Below are 13,997 nucleotides of genomic sequence, written 5' to 3'. Positions count from 1 at the left end.
GACCCCTCGTATTAACATTTTATGAAAAAAAAAAGTGGGACTTCAATAGATTCCGATCTTTAGTGGATGTTTTATGAATTACCGCAACTTTAGTCAAGGTTTTAGTACAATATAATAATGAAAACATTCGATAAACAAAAAATGTGCTTGCCCTTATGCAATTTTTTCATAGGTGTAATATTTTGGGTAACATTAATTCTAACAGAACGCAAAATTGACGCAGGAGCTACCTGTCCCGTCATTGATGTCAGCTTATTGAAATTGAAGGCTATGTAATTGCAATTGAAGGCATTAAATAGGCTGCTCTCTAAGGAAATCAATCGAATTTTGGATGGTAGATCAAAAAAATTTTATAAAAAAAAAATCGATAAAAATGTTTTAACCGATATTAAAAGTATAAATCGGCACTAAAAATAAAAAATCTATAAATGTAAAATTAATAAGAAATAAATCGATAATAAGGTAATAAGGTAATAAGTCGAAAATATTACAATATCAATCGATTTACCTTTTATGGAAGGGTTTAACACATCTGGAATGCGTACATTCCAAGAAAAATCTCGCAAATATTTGTTTTGGTAGTGACATAAAACGAGTTTTGCAATCAAATTGTAAACTACTAAAATAAATAAACATTACAAATCGATAAAAATGCGAAATCGATTAAAACATTTTTTGAGTTGGTGGTGACATATAACGATTTTTATGCTCAAATTGGAAACTGTTAAAAAACAAAAAGAATTAATTAAACGATTTTTAGCGCTGTATGAGCTGCAATCAGCAATTTATGATATCATCGTTTCTTGGAGAGCCATAAGCTAAGTTTTTTTTTTCTGATTTTCTCCCCCTCCCGAGTTGAGTTTGATATCAGCCAAGGGCACATTTGGGCAAATGGTAAAAATTCTCTTTCTGGCTCGCTTCCTATATTACCGCAGTGCTCAAGTATTGAAAACTTAACTATTTAGGATAAATAAATATTCATATGACAGAAGATTTGCATGCCAGGAAAGACCAACACGCTCAGCTCACTAAAGTGTCTGGTTTCCTTTTTCCTTATCATAGTTTATATCATCGTGGGAACGGATACTTTTTCTGGATATATTTTGGAGTTCTCAATAAAAACTAAATAAGAAAAGGGTACAGAATAGGGAAGAACAAAAATACCTGCGAATTGTCTTTACAGCTCCAAAGCTCATAAAAGCTTTGTCAAGGGAAGTTAAACGAATTGACTTAACCCACACCCACATCGAACGAATCTTTCAGCCTTGGAGCACAACTATTGAAGAATTTGTGAAATTTGCACTATCACGGCAGACGGCGGAGCAGATGAAAAAGGGACCTGCAGGCTAAACAAAGCAAGGGCGCCGTTCGGGTGATATGCAAATGTGAATACTTTGGAAAAAACTAAGTGTACTTTAGAAAGTGTCAAAAGGACTCAACCTCACACCGATCTCTTTCTTTGTCAAAGGCAAAAGTAAAGTAGGACGCACAGAGATAATTTATAATTTTTTGTTCTATATATAAAGTACATAGATATATTCTTTTTATTTTCGCACAATTTTCTTAATCTCCAATGATAGTTAAACTTCTTCAGTCCAGTTTTCGAGCACACTTTTTTCGCCCTGTAGAAATTGCTTTTATTTCTTCTTGCTGCTGATTTTATATGTATATATTTTTTTGGTGCTGTTTTTGTTTTTGTTTGCTTTTATTGCTGATCATGTTACGGCCAACAACATGTTGTTGATGATAATGATTACTGCTATGCTGCTACCTACTGCCACTGTGCGTTTTCTTTCAGACGTCATGCGAAACGGACCAAACAATTGTGGCTTTGACTGTTTGTTGTCGTCTTGCAAATACATTCATCGTTTTGAACGTGTGTTCGTATGTGTGTGTGTGTGTGTATGTGTGCAGGTATGAAAGACTGCTCACTAGTGCCGGTACATTTTCATACATTTTTGATACTTCTTCGCTCCTCATCCTCTCTCAGTGCCCTTCGCAGTTACTTCTTTTCCACATTTGAGCTCGATTTGCTGGTCTTGGCTGCATTGATTGTAATCTTTTGCCTTCACGCCGCGTACTTGTTGTTTGTTTCTTTGTTTGTGTTGCCAGAGCGCAAAAGATCATTGTTGCCATGGGCGCTGATCTTCGGCTGATCTCGGCCAACTCTAGTGGCTGGTGTCTGTCTCCACTCTGCTGTAATGAACGTTCGTGTGGCACACATTTTACCTACGGACAACAACAACAAGCAGGCAATAGTCAGCAGTCAGCAGTCAGCAGCCAACAGCAACATGGCTTAATTGTTACTGTTACAATTACTCTTATTATTGTTGTTGTTGCTTGCCATTTGCTGTATCTGCCGTGGCGTTCTGCTAGTCATTTAACCATCCGTTCGCCTATCCGTCGCTAACTTATACGTTGGGTTCATTTCACTGAACTTTTACAAAAACCCAGAACAACAAACAAAAATAATAATAAAAATAGCCAACAGCAATAACAAATGCAGTAACCGATGCGCCCGCCGCGACCGAGCAAAACGTTCTAATTTCGCTGGAAATCCATGAAAAATACATGGCAACTAAAGCAAAAACAGCAAGAACAATAGGCAAACTACAACTGCTTGCAGCAAATGGTAAACAACAAATGAGCTCAAATCACTACAACAACAATGGCGTTGCAGTGAAAGAAATAACGAGCAAAAAATACTCGTGAACAAGACAAAGCAGGCAAAATGGTTAGGTGTGCGGCGCAGAGCAGCAGCAGGGGCGGAAGATTTCTACATAAAGGTAAGGAAAACCTCAAAATGGGAAATTCAAGTGCTACGAAAATAAAAAAATGCGCTGGCACAGTGTTTCGGGTTTTCTAAAAATTTCCAGAATCCGCTGAGCTCTCAAGGCATAAATAACAAAGAAATTATCCAGGAATGTTGGAGAGTTTTACTTTCAACAATCTACGGCAACTAATTCGTAAAAAGTATTTAATTAAAAGGAACGCGAAAATAATCGAGTATAAATTGTCAGCATTGCAAAAATTGTTTGCGCCGGTAACATTATTTACAATATGGACCTGTGTATGTGGCCAGCCAGAGTTCATTTGCAAGACTCAGGTTTGCCCCGACAAAGGAGTAGTTCACGAAGACCGTTTTGTAACTGTCGAGGACAACTTGAGAGTGAAACTAATTAAATTTTATTTTTAACAAAATTTAATGAAACTTTGCGAACTTCTAACACAACATTAGCTTATTATATATCTACCGAATTGTTCAATAAGTTTTCCATTAGCTGCAATAACCTCCTCGCTCCGGGAAATGACCCAAATCAAATTCTTCTTATTCATATGGATCGTAACGGTATCTACCGCAGCCTTCAGAGAAGAAATGGTGTTATGAGGATGCTTACTAGTGTTACGCTCAACTACGTCCCATACGTAGTAATCGAAGGAATTAAGCTTTGGGGAGTTAAGTTCGGTGTTCTCAGGTGCTTCAGAGTGTTTAATTTGGTTCAGAACTCGTTTTGATCGCATAATTCGCTGTCCTCGTATTTGATCCAACATAAACTGTCTTCTACGTAGGACTTATACCGTACATCTTCATGAACAACTCAATGGATAAGACCCTCAGACACTTTAAGCTACCTAGCAAGGACCCTCATTGACTGCGATCTGCGACAGATTCTGCATCGCCGGCTTAGGCTTCCAATTCACGGCGAACCTTATGAGCGAATGAACGGGTGCACCTAAGAAAATTAAAGATTTCTAGATGGGTGTGATTTGCACAAATAGCGACGATAGCTGCATGCTTCTTTATTTCTTGAGTTAAGTTTTAGTCTTGCATATCTTATCTGAAAGAGAGCAAAAAGAAAAATAATGGGGTCGAGAAGTTATAGCCACATATATGCAAGTGCTCAAAGACCCTATATTCTCTGAAATTTACACAAAATGCCTTCGATTTGTGAAAGATCAGGTTTTCCCTGCACATCCCTACTATAATGAACCATTCATCAGATTAATAGCATCCCAGTGGGATACTCGGCTCAGAAATCGTTGTGAACTCGGTGAAAAGTGAGGAGTAAACTTGATCATCTAGCATTGAGTTGACGACTGAGCTAAAGCTCTTCTTAGGTCGTGCGTTTCCCCACGTATTGTTCTTAGAGCGCAATAGGAGCCCAGATTTTTATGTTCGTACATACATACTTCTCCTAAAAGATCATGAGGTTGAAGCGCAAACTTCCAATACATCTAATACATTTGTCCTTTTCTTCTTCTTGATTGGCGCGATAACCACTTAAGCGGTTTTGGTCGAGTTTTACCCAGTTGGACAAACCAAGTGAAGCCAAGTCCTTCTCCCCCCGGTCTTTCGCAGAGGAGGCTTTTGTTTTCCCCTGTTAATACTAGCTGATACCACGTTGAATACTTTCTGAGCGAGCGTTTGTATCCATTTGGTCGACATGACCCAGCCAACGAAGCTGCTGGATCTTTATTCGCCAACAAGTGGTACTTTGGACTATGAAGGCAATTGAGTAGTAAAGTCCTATTTCGACAAACAAGACTAACACTCTACAAGGCTCTCATCATGCGCGTCCTAGCGTATGGCGCAGAAGCTTGGACGATAACAACATCCGCTGAGATGCCCCTTGGAGTGTTTGAGAGAAAGATTCCGCGGAAGATTTTTGGACCTCCGCACCTTTGGTGACGGCGAGCATCATAGGCGATGGAACAATATACTTACGCTAATCACTCTTAATTCATACCCCAGAAATCTTTATTCTCATATACCCCCCGTAGCAAAATTGTATCCAAAAAATATAGTTTAAACCACAACAAGAACCATATAACCGAAATTTAAAGCTTTGTGCAAAATTTTAAAAAAGATGTCAGCTTTTCAATCGGAATTTTTAGAAATTTTCTGCATTCGGCTTACTAAAGGTGTTGGGCTGTCATCCATGTTAACCGCTAGTTAAGCCATCTGGGCGTCTTTGAGGTAGTTAAATTTATAGCATAATGGATAACATTCTATTAGCTCGGAGCTCTGGAGCTCTTCAATCCTCATTCATGTAAATATCATCCCAAAGCGATATAGATACGACTTCCCTACCTCGAAAACCTGCAGTGCCAGGTTTACCAGATACCTAAGTAAAAAAGTGTTTTCTAATAGCGGTTGTCCTTCGGTAGGCAATGGCAAACCTCCAAGTGTTTTCTGCTATGAAAAAGCTCCTCATCAAAAACCATTTGCCGTTCGGAGTCAGCTTAAAACTGTAGGCTCTTCCGTTTGCGGAACGACATTAAGATGCACGCCACAAGTCGGAGAAGGAGCTGGATTAAACATCTAACACAAGTACTCGTCAATTATTAATCTTTATATTTTAATTAAATTTCCTTACTTTGATTCAGTTTTGTTCTTTCGTGTTGAACTCTGCAATGTAGAAAAACTGCATGGTAGGATACGAGGGCCCCTGTCTTTTAGAGGTTTGAGAGTGCTTCGCACTATCGTATTTAGGTTAATCATTATTGAGTATACGACAAACCTTACCTGGAAACTGAAACAAATAAATAACTCAACCGTGGAAAGCTGAAGCTTGCAAGCCTCTCTGGTGGCGAAGGAAGTTGTTATATTTGGTTTTCAAAATTTCCCACTTAATATCTTTATAGCTAAAGCCATGAGGAAGGCTGTCTTTAAATTGAATTGTTTGAAAATTATATTCGGTGAAGTAAAAAGTTGTAAGCCTTTTCGCTGGATGATTTCGGTGAGCCATAGCTCTCTTCTTGAAGCGCTCAGAATTTTTTATTTCACTTAATATTTGGGAACTCACTGGAGAGGACGACATCAGTTAAAAAGCTACAGAGAGTCCAGAGGTCTGCACTCATTGGAATTAGTGGAGCGCTTCGAACTACTCCTACTCTGGCGCTTAATGTAATGTTAAATGTGGTACCTATAGACATCGCAGGCAGAATTGCCGCTGCTTGTACCGCAATCAGACTGAGGGGCTTGGGCTATAAGCTCAACCTCACATATGGGCACTCAAACATCCTCAGAAACTTTGAGCTCATCCCCTCGTCGACGGACCAGTGTGTGCCTTCGCTAAGTCCAAGTGGAACTTTCTCCACCCATATTCCACCAAGGGAGGAGTGGACCGGGGGCAACACCTGGGGACAGGGCCTCGTTAACCTGTTCACGGATGGCTCGAAGTTGGACGGTAGGGTTGGAGGAGGAGTATTCTGCAAAGAGCTCCCCATCAAACTCAAATTCAGGCTACCGGATCACTGCAGTGTGTTCCAAGCAGAGGTGGCCGCAATTAAAGAAGCAGCTGACTGGCTACTTACTTGCGTAATAACTGTTAAGAAGGTAAATATTTACTCCGATAGCCAAGCGGCCATCAGGGCCCTAGGCTCTATTATGGTGCATTCGAGCTGGTCAGGGAATGCCTGGTCTCACTCTCTATTGCATCAGAATTCTTCGACATAAAGATAATTTGGGTACCTGGTCACAGTGACATTGCAGGAAACTGCGAAGCCGACGAACTGGCCAGACAGGGGACCTGTGAGGCAATGTGCCCGCGAAAGGAGAGGATCGGGATCCCCTTGACAACCTGTGCTCTACTCCTGGAAGGATGGGCTATGCACCAACTCAGCGAACGCTGGGCAAGTACACGAACGGTCGCGAAGTCCTTCTGGCCACGTTTGGATAGGAGGCGTTCGAGGGATATCCTGGGAATGACAAAATGTCATCTCTCAAATTTCGTGGGCATCATCACGGGGCACTGTCCGCGAGGTACACATACCGTGAGATTCGGAATCACTTCGAGTCCTTTTTGCGACAGCTGCATGGAGGATGAGGTGGAATCATCTCAGCACCTACTCCTTAGCTGCCCAGCCTTCGCGGGACTAAGATTCAAGTATCTTGGTTCTCATTTCTTTTCTGCGCCTGCTGATATAGCAGGTGTTGATACCAAAAATGTGATGAACTACCTCAGCAGCATAATGAGGTTAACACAACCGCGGACTAGTCACCGTTCGTAGTCTACAAACACTCACCACTCCCCCATGCCTTCCCTTCCTCCCCCTGCTCTGTCCTTAAATGGTATCACAAAGGACGAACCAAACTATTTCGTCCAAGCGGGCCCTACTCTCTGGGCAACCATTATAACCTAACCTAACCTAACCTAATATTTGGGACCCTTTTTCCACCTTTCCTGCACAGTAGTCAGAAATTATTTACTCGATATTCCATAAATAGTTGAATTTTATGAACGACTTAGCATTTTGGAGCACGAAATTCTTCTTCTATGCATTTTCAGACCACCTCGTGAGCCGCACTTAGTTCTTATTATGCTGCTTATAGTTCGTGCGAGTGATATTTAAACACTGTGTTGCATACATTTCGCAGAAAACTGTCTCGTATTTGTCTTCTGGGCCAATCAGCCCAAGCGACCAACCAACCAACCGACCTGGGCTGGCTGGGTCGACGTAGCTGAATCGGTTGAGTTTATGCGCTGCATTTTGTCGCTTGGATTACCAACATTGACTTTACCATGTGTTGTTGTTGTTTCTGTTGTTGCCGCTATTCCGTTTCGGGGGCATGTTGGTTGTCCCATTGTCTTGCTGCCATTCCGTACAGGCTAACGGTAGTCATCATATGAAGGTACGCCCTGCCTACAAACCAAAAGCAACAAAACTAAAAATTTAAAACAAAAAAGCGAAGAAGATGTAGATAAATTGAGCAAAACAACCGTGGCCATACATGTCAAGTCATTAAGGCGACTAATTGTTGCCGCTGCTGTAACTGGTAACTGCTGCTGCCGCTGTCGCTGCCACTGCTGCAGCCATCTGATTGTAGTTGCTTTCGCATTCAGTTGCCAGCTGTTGTTGCTATGCGCCACCTTCCTTTAACGTCGCTGCGCCGTTGCCCAGTGCGCACTGTTTCAACTGAAATTGGCTTTTCACCTCGAAGGCGGTGCATGTGGCATGATGGCGTTGCCTGAGTTGGCAAACCGATGGTACAGAGATGGTGGCATGATGACTTGGCTATAAAATGCATGCAACTAATTATAGTTGCCGCATTCATCTTTTCACTGAGACTCCGCTAAGTGTATGTGTGTGAGTGTGTAAGTGTATTACCATGCCGTATACCCTCCATAGCTTGCTGTTGTTGCTATTGTTGTCTACATTTTTTATTATTATATTTTTTTTTGCAACAAAAAATACCAACAAAAATAATAACTATAATTTCTCCCTCAGCGTCGAGTCAGCAACACAGATTTTTATATATTGTTTTCTACAAATATTGTTGTTGTTGTTGTTGCGGTTGTTTGTTACGCTTGTGTTGTTGCCGTTGCGAATTTAAGTGGAAATTTTCCATTTATTGCAGCGAGTTGCTAAGCAACAACTGACTCTGCGGTGACATTCGCAATTGCGGTGAAAACATGGAGAAAAATTGCAACAACAACAAAGTAATAATAAAAAAAAATTAAAAAGAGCTCTGCGAAATTTCAGTTAGCAACTGGTGTTTGTTATTTAGTTAGTCGCTTGGTTGCTGGTTTTTTCAACTTTGTTTTGGGTAATTCCATTTATTTGCTTTTTTTTGAAATTTGTTTAATTGGAAGGTGGTTTAATTAATACAATAATTGTGCTTAATTTGACCCATCTGTTTTTATGCCATTTAATTTGAAAAGCTGAAATGCATTTTGTGGATATATTTTTGTTCACATACACATGCACACGTGTGTATGTATTGTAAGCAATTCAATTATCTGTTCTTGATTGATTCAGTTAAATTAATAAATTCGTTTTTTAGTTTTTTTTTTTAATTTCGTGGCAGAACTCAATATTCAATAGAAAAATATCAGTTACGATCAAAATGTTTTTTTGGTTTTTGTAATTTAATCATTTTTATCCATAAAGTAAAAAAATAGTTCTTATTGACTATATATAGCCAGTATAAATCTCTTGAAGTGACAGCCGCTGAAGCCTATATCACGCAGAGAGCAAAGTTAGAGGCCCTGAGTAACCATTCCACCTTGAGTTGTATCCCTCATAAATATTAGAGGCCCATATGTTCCACCTAGGAACCACAGGAATATGTATAATAAGTATCATCAGCCCCTTTAAGTCAATATCCACCAGAAGATTTAGAGTGGCCAAAATGAAGTTTGTTCTTTTACATAATTTTATCAGCTTCTGTCAATTGCTACATTTTCTTCCTCGTTCACAACAAAGAATCCTCCACCCCTCTTGAAATACATTTTTTCTGAAGCTTAATCTCCAGCAGAAATAAAAACATAATCATTCCGTTTTAGTAAGTCTCCAGTCACTTGCGTTTTTAGTGCAGGAGCAAACCCCTACTGTAACACCCAACCATCTTGTGTAAAGAAAATATTCGCCAAGCTCACCATATCTACCCAGAGGTAGTATGCTTTTGTAACAATTTTTGCTACTTTTTCGCAAAAATACTGTCAAACTTCGATAGTTGATGCAGTTCACCGATGCTATCGAATAATAACCCAATTATTTATTTTGACTCGACATGCATAAATTTCAAAGCAATACATTTCCAAATCTCATTAAAAATTTTCAGAAATATTAAGTCATCCACAATTTTAGGATTCAAGCTTAACCGCCGTTCATGTAGAATCAAACCCGCTTTGCTGAAAAGGCAGAGGACACATATTTCGCGGGATACGCGACCGATATAGCGGCGGTCATATCAGCTTGAGATACCGAGGACACCAGGAGGAAGCTGAACAAAGTCATGTTAAGGACCCAGTTTCGGCTTGAGGACCATGGTTTTGAACTCGCCAAACATAAAGCCGAAGCAATCTTGATGACACGTGGTCACAAGCCACTTGAGGTCAGAATGCAACTAGACGAAACACCTCTAGTGACTACCAAAAACAAAAAAGAACGAGCGAGTACACGCGGCAAATAAAACTTTCTTCAATCACTTAAAGTTTTTTAGCAATCGAATACTATCAAGAGCTCAATAGTTGAAAATGTACAAAGCACTAGTGAGGCCTAGATTAACGTACAACAGCAAGGTATGGATACTGAAGACAGCAGACACCGCCCAAATACTGATATTTGAAAAAAAAGGCACAACGAAAAATGGCCCCTTCCGACTGAATGACGAAAGATATCGAAGTTGATATAATGACGAATTCCATGCATTGATACATAATGAAAATCCGACACATTTCATTAAAAGATGCTAAGTGTTCAAAGAGTAAAATGGTTACAGCACACGTACAGAATGCCAAAAAGCAGAACTGCCAGCATAGCATTCCATACCTTTCATAGACTACCGATTGGACGCTGAGGTTGTGGGAGGCCAAGTAAAGGTTGTGTTGACGAGGTCACAGCTGACCTAGAAATTGCGAATCACGAATTAAAAAGGTGTAGTAGAGGAGCGATTAAAGTGGAGAGCTGCAGTTGCCGAAGCAAAGATCTACACAAGACTGTAGCGCAAATGCTGATGATGTCGCTGACGATGATGATGAATGTATACTTATTTACAGATAAATAAATTCCCATTTTCTAACATTCGAACAAGCTTTTGGTTCTTGTAGTGCCCTTGCCAACCATTTTTAGAACGTACAGTAAGCCCCAGTTAGCCGATCTTGTTAGCAAGATTAAAGCCGGGCTGGAAGCTGACGAATACACAATGGGCGTGTTAGTGGACATTGAGCGGGCTTTTGATAAAGCCACTTTCAGCTCAGTATGTTTTTCTGCCGAACGACACGGAGTTAATCAAACCATTGCAAAATGGATACATTCCATGCTCTCTGAAAGGCTGTTAACCGCTCGTGAGAACACTGACGAACTAATCACTGTCAGGGCAAGCAAGGATGTCCCCAAGGGGGTGTTCTTTCTCCGCTGCTGTGGTGCTTGGTCGTAGACTCTCTACTAGCGGAGATGCAGAATCTCGGTTTTCATGTGCAAGCATATGCGGACGATGTCTGTGCGCTAACATCGGATAAAACCCTAAGGAGGCTCTGCACGAAAGTGCCGAGGATTCTGGACAAAATCGATGACTGGTGCATGAGACAAGGTCTTTCCGTTAATCCGAACAAAACAACCATAGTCTTGTTTACGAGAAAACAGAAATTGGATGGACTCAGTTTTCCAACACTGAAAGGTGGGACACTTGGTCTTTCCGATGAAGTTAAATATCTAGGGGGTAATCTTGGATAAGAAGTTGACTTGGGATACATACGTTTCACTGAAGGTGAATCGCACATTGAGGATTTTTCAGCAATGCCGTAGAGCCTTCGGTAAAACCTGGGGTCTGAAACCTGCAGTGATCCTATGGATATACACAGCACTTATCAGACCAATCATCACTTACGCTTCTGTGGTCTGGTGGCGACGGAGCATGGTTAAGTCCACAATCCGGGAACTATACGGGCTGCAAAGAAGTGTATGTTTATGCATCACGGGTGCCATGAGTACAACCTCTGGTGATGCCCTAAATGCTATGCTTGATTTGCTCCCCCTGGATCTTAAGATACAACAGGAAGCAATAAAAGTAGTCCAGAATGCATGCAGGGAGGTTTGATGGATATTTACTTTACCGATGGGTCCAAGAATGAAGTAGGGTCTGGAGCCGGATGGTAATATACTTAAAAGATAGTAATAAGTACCACTATTCTATGGGGGAAATGGCAACTGTTTTCCAAACAGAAGATTTTGCCAACCTGAAAGTAGCCGAATGGATAATCGAGAGGCGATGGAGCGGGAAACAGATTGGAGTTTTCAGTGACAGTCGGCCCTGGAGAATGCGAAGCAAACCTCAAAGATTGTTCAAGAATGTAAGAAGAAGCTTAATTCTGTCACAAGACAAAACAGGCTTGTACTTATATGGGTTCCAGGACAATCCGGTGTTCAAGGAAACGAAATTGCCGATGAATTGGCCAACCGTGGATCAGCGGCTCTCCACACGGGCCAGATCCAATAATCGGAATCAGTTTTGCACGAATCATGAATGCGATCAGCGATTATGTATGCAATCTACATAAAGAGCGATGGTCTGGTCTAGAACGCTGCAGAACTACAAAGTGTTTTGTGACAAGTCCGAACAGAAAATTGTTAAACTTTCTACTAAAAATTGAAAGGAAAGACGTTCGTTGATGGTCGGTATCATTACAGAACAACACAACCCATGGGTTCAGCATATGACCACCATTGGAATCATTGCGGACTCAATGGGCCTGTCGTGCTTGCAGGAAGCGGATAGCACGGAGCGCTTTCTGTATGAGTGTCCGGCCTTTGCTAGAGCACGGATACGAGTTTTGGGTTCCGATGTCGTGAGAATGAGTAATATCGTTCTCTAAAACTGGAGGATATTTATAGATTTGCCAAAGAATCGGGAAAATTCTCACAGGACTAATTATCTCTATCTCTGTCTCTATTCTTTCCTATCCCTTTCTCTGATACTTTTCTCCTTCCCTCCTTGACTATCGACCCCCTTTCCAGAGCTGTAAATACAATGGGCTTTTTAGCCTGAGTGTTTTGGGAGCCATCAAATCTCCTGGTGCTCCTTGGCTCGACCTTTTCAAATATTTCACACTCACTTCGAAACGAATATTTACTGTACAATGCAGTGGCACAGGTTCTATAGTATTTACTTGCATACCAGAGGCATCTGTCACAATATTTCCTAAACGTGTGTGTAAGTGTTTACTGATAGGTGTGCGATAAATATTTTGTTTTATTAAGTGTACTATAAACAACACCTTTGCCTACGCCCCCTCGAACAAACAAATAAAATAAAATAAATATAAAAATGAAAATATTTCAAAAAACTCCACGTAAAGGTAAATATTTTTTCTTTTTAAATCTTCATATTAAAGAGTAAATATTATTGCAAACTTAAAAGCCCTTCGCATCGACATGCACACATTTTCATATGCAAGCAATATATGTGTATGCATGTAAATTTTTTGAAATTGATTGAAAATATTTACACAGCTGCGAGATTCCAAAATAGAGTAGTATTTAATGCCGATCTGTCATAAATTTCAATAAGAAACAGTCTTTGTGAAATAATTAAATTCAAATATTATTTTATTTGTATTTACTTGCTTTTGTGTGCACCTATGTGATAGTAATGACTCATTCTTATCAGCTGAAATGTTAGCATACCAGTGACTGAACGAGAAAGGCTTCGTGGTTATCAGTTAAGGTTAGGCTAGATGGCCTGCAGCTGCTCTCAGAAAGGTCTAGCGACAACCACAAAAACCTACACTACCTGCTGTGATGCACAAGAAGAAAAATGTTTACCTACACCAAACATTTATTGAACCATCCAGCTGGTCAAAAATTGCTTTCCCATTTATCGCGAAAACATCTCCAATTTCTTGCACAAACCTTCCAAACAGATGACACCTACAAATAGTCGCACTTGCATATGCCCGCCTCATAAAAGGAAATTTGTAGCGCACTCGGTGAAGTGCTCGAATAAGTACTGGAGGCACTGAATATAAGTAGACTCTGCTTTTTTCTCAATTCTATAAATCTTGCGAAAGCCATTATGTGGTTTAAAACCATGCGAGGAGAACCAGGTGAGGTTTAAAACTAAGTTTAAAGCCAAAGGTGAGGAAGGGTATTGGCCATAAATGTCACTTAAGATTGAATTATGGCGAAAAGCAGTGAATTTGTTTCTGAAGTAAATGAAAAGTTCTTCGCCTAAGTGTATTGACTAGCCTTACCACCTGGAGCGAAAACCATAAAGTTACCGTAATCTGGGTGCCGTGACATCGGAGCATTCAAAAAGCAGATGAACTGGCAAGAAGGGGATCTGCCATGAATAACGCTCTTGCAGAATCGGTACTCACACCATTAGGTGCAGTCAAGAGTGCAATTTCCCTGAAATACCTTCGAATCGCAGATTGTAGATGGAGAAACCAGACAAAATGCAAAATTAGCAGAACGTTATTGCCCACCTACAACCTTAAGCAATCGTCAACATTGATCAACATGAAACGACGGGACGCCTGGAGACTAACGGC

This window comes from Anastrepha ludens, chromosome 4, assembly GCF_028408465.1.
Source record: "Anastrepha ludens isolate Willacy chromosome 4, idAnaLude1.1, whole genome shotgun sequence".
NCBI classification, from domain to species: domain Eukaryota; kingdom Metazoa; phylum Arthropoda; class Insecta; order Diptera; family Tephritidae; genus Anastrepha; species Anastrepha ludens.
This window is presented reverse-complemented; position numbering follows the sequence as displayed.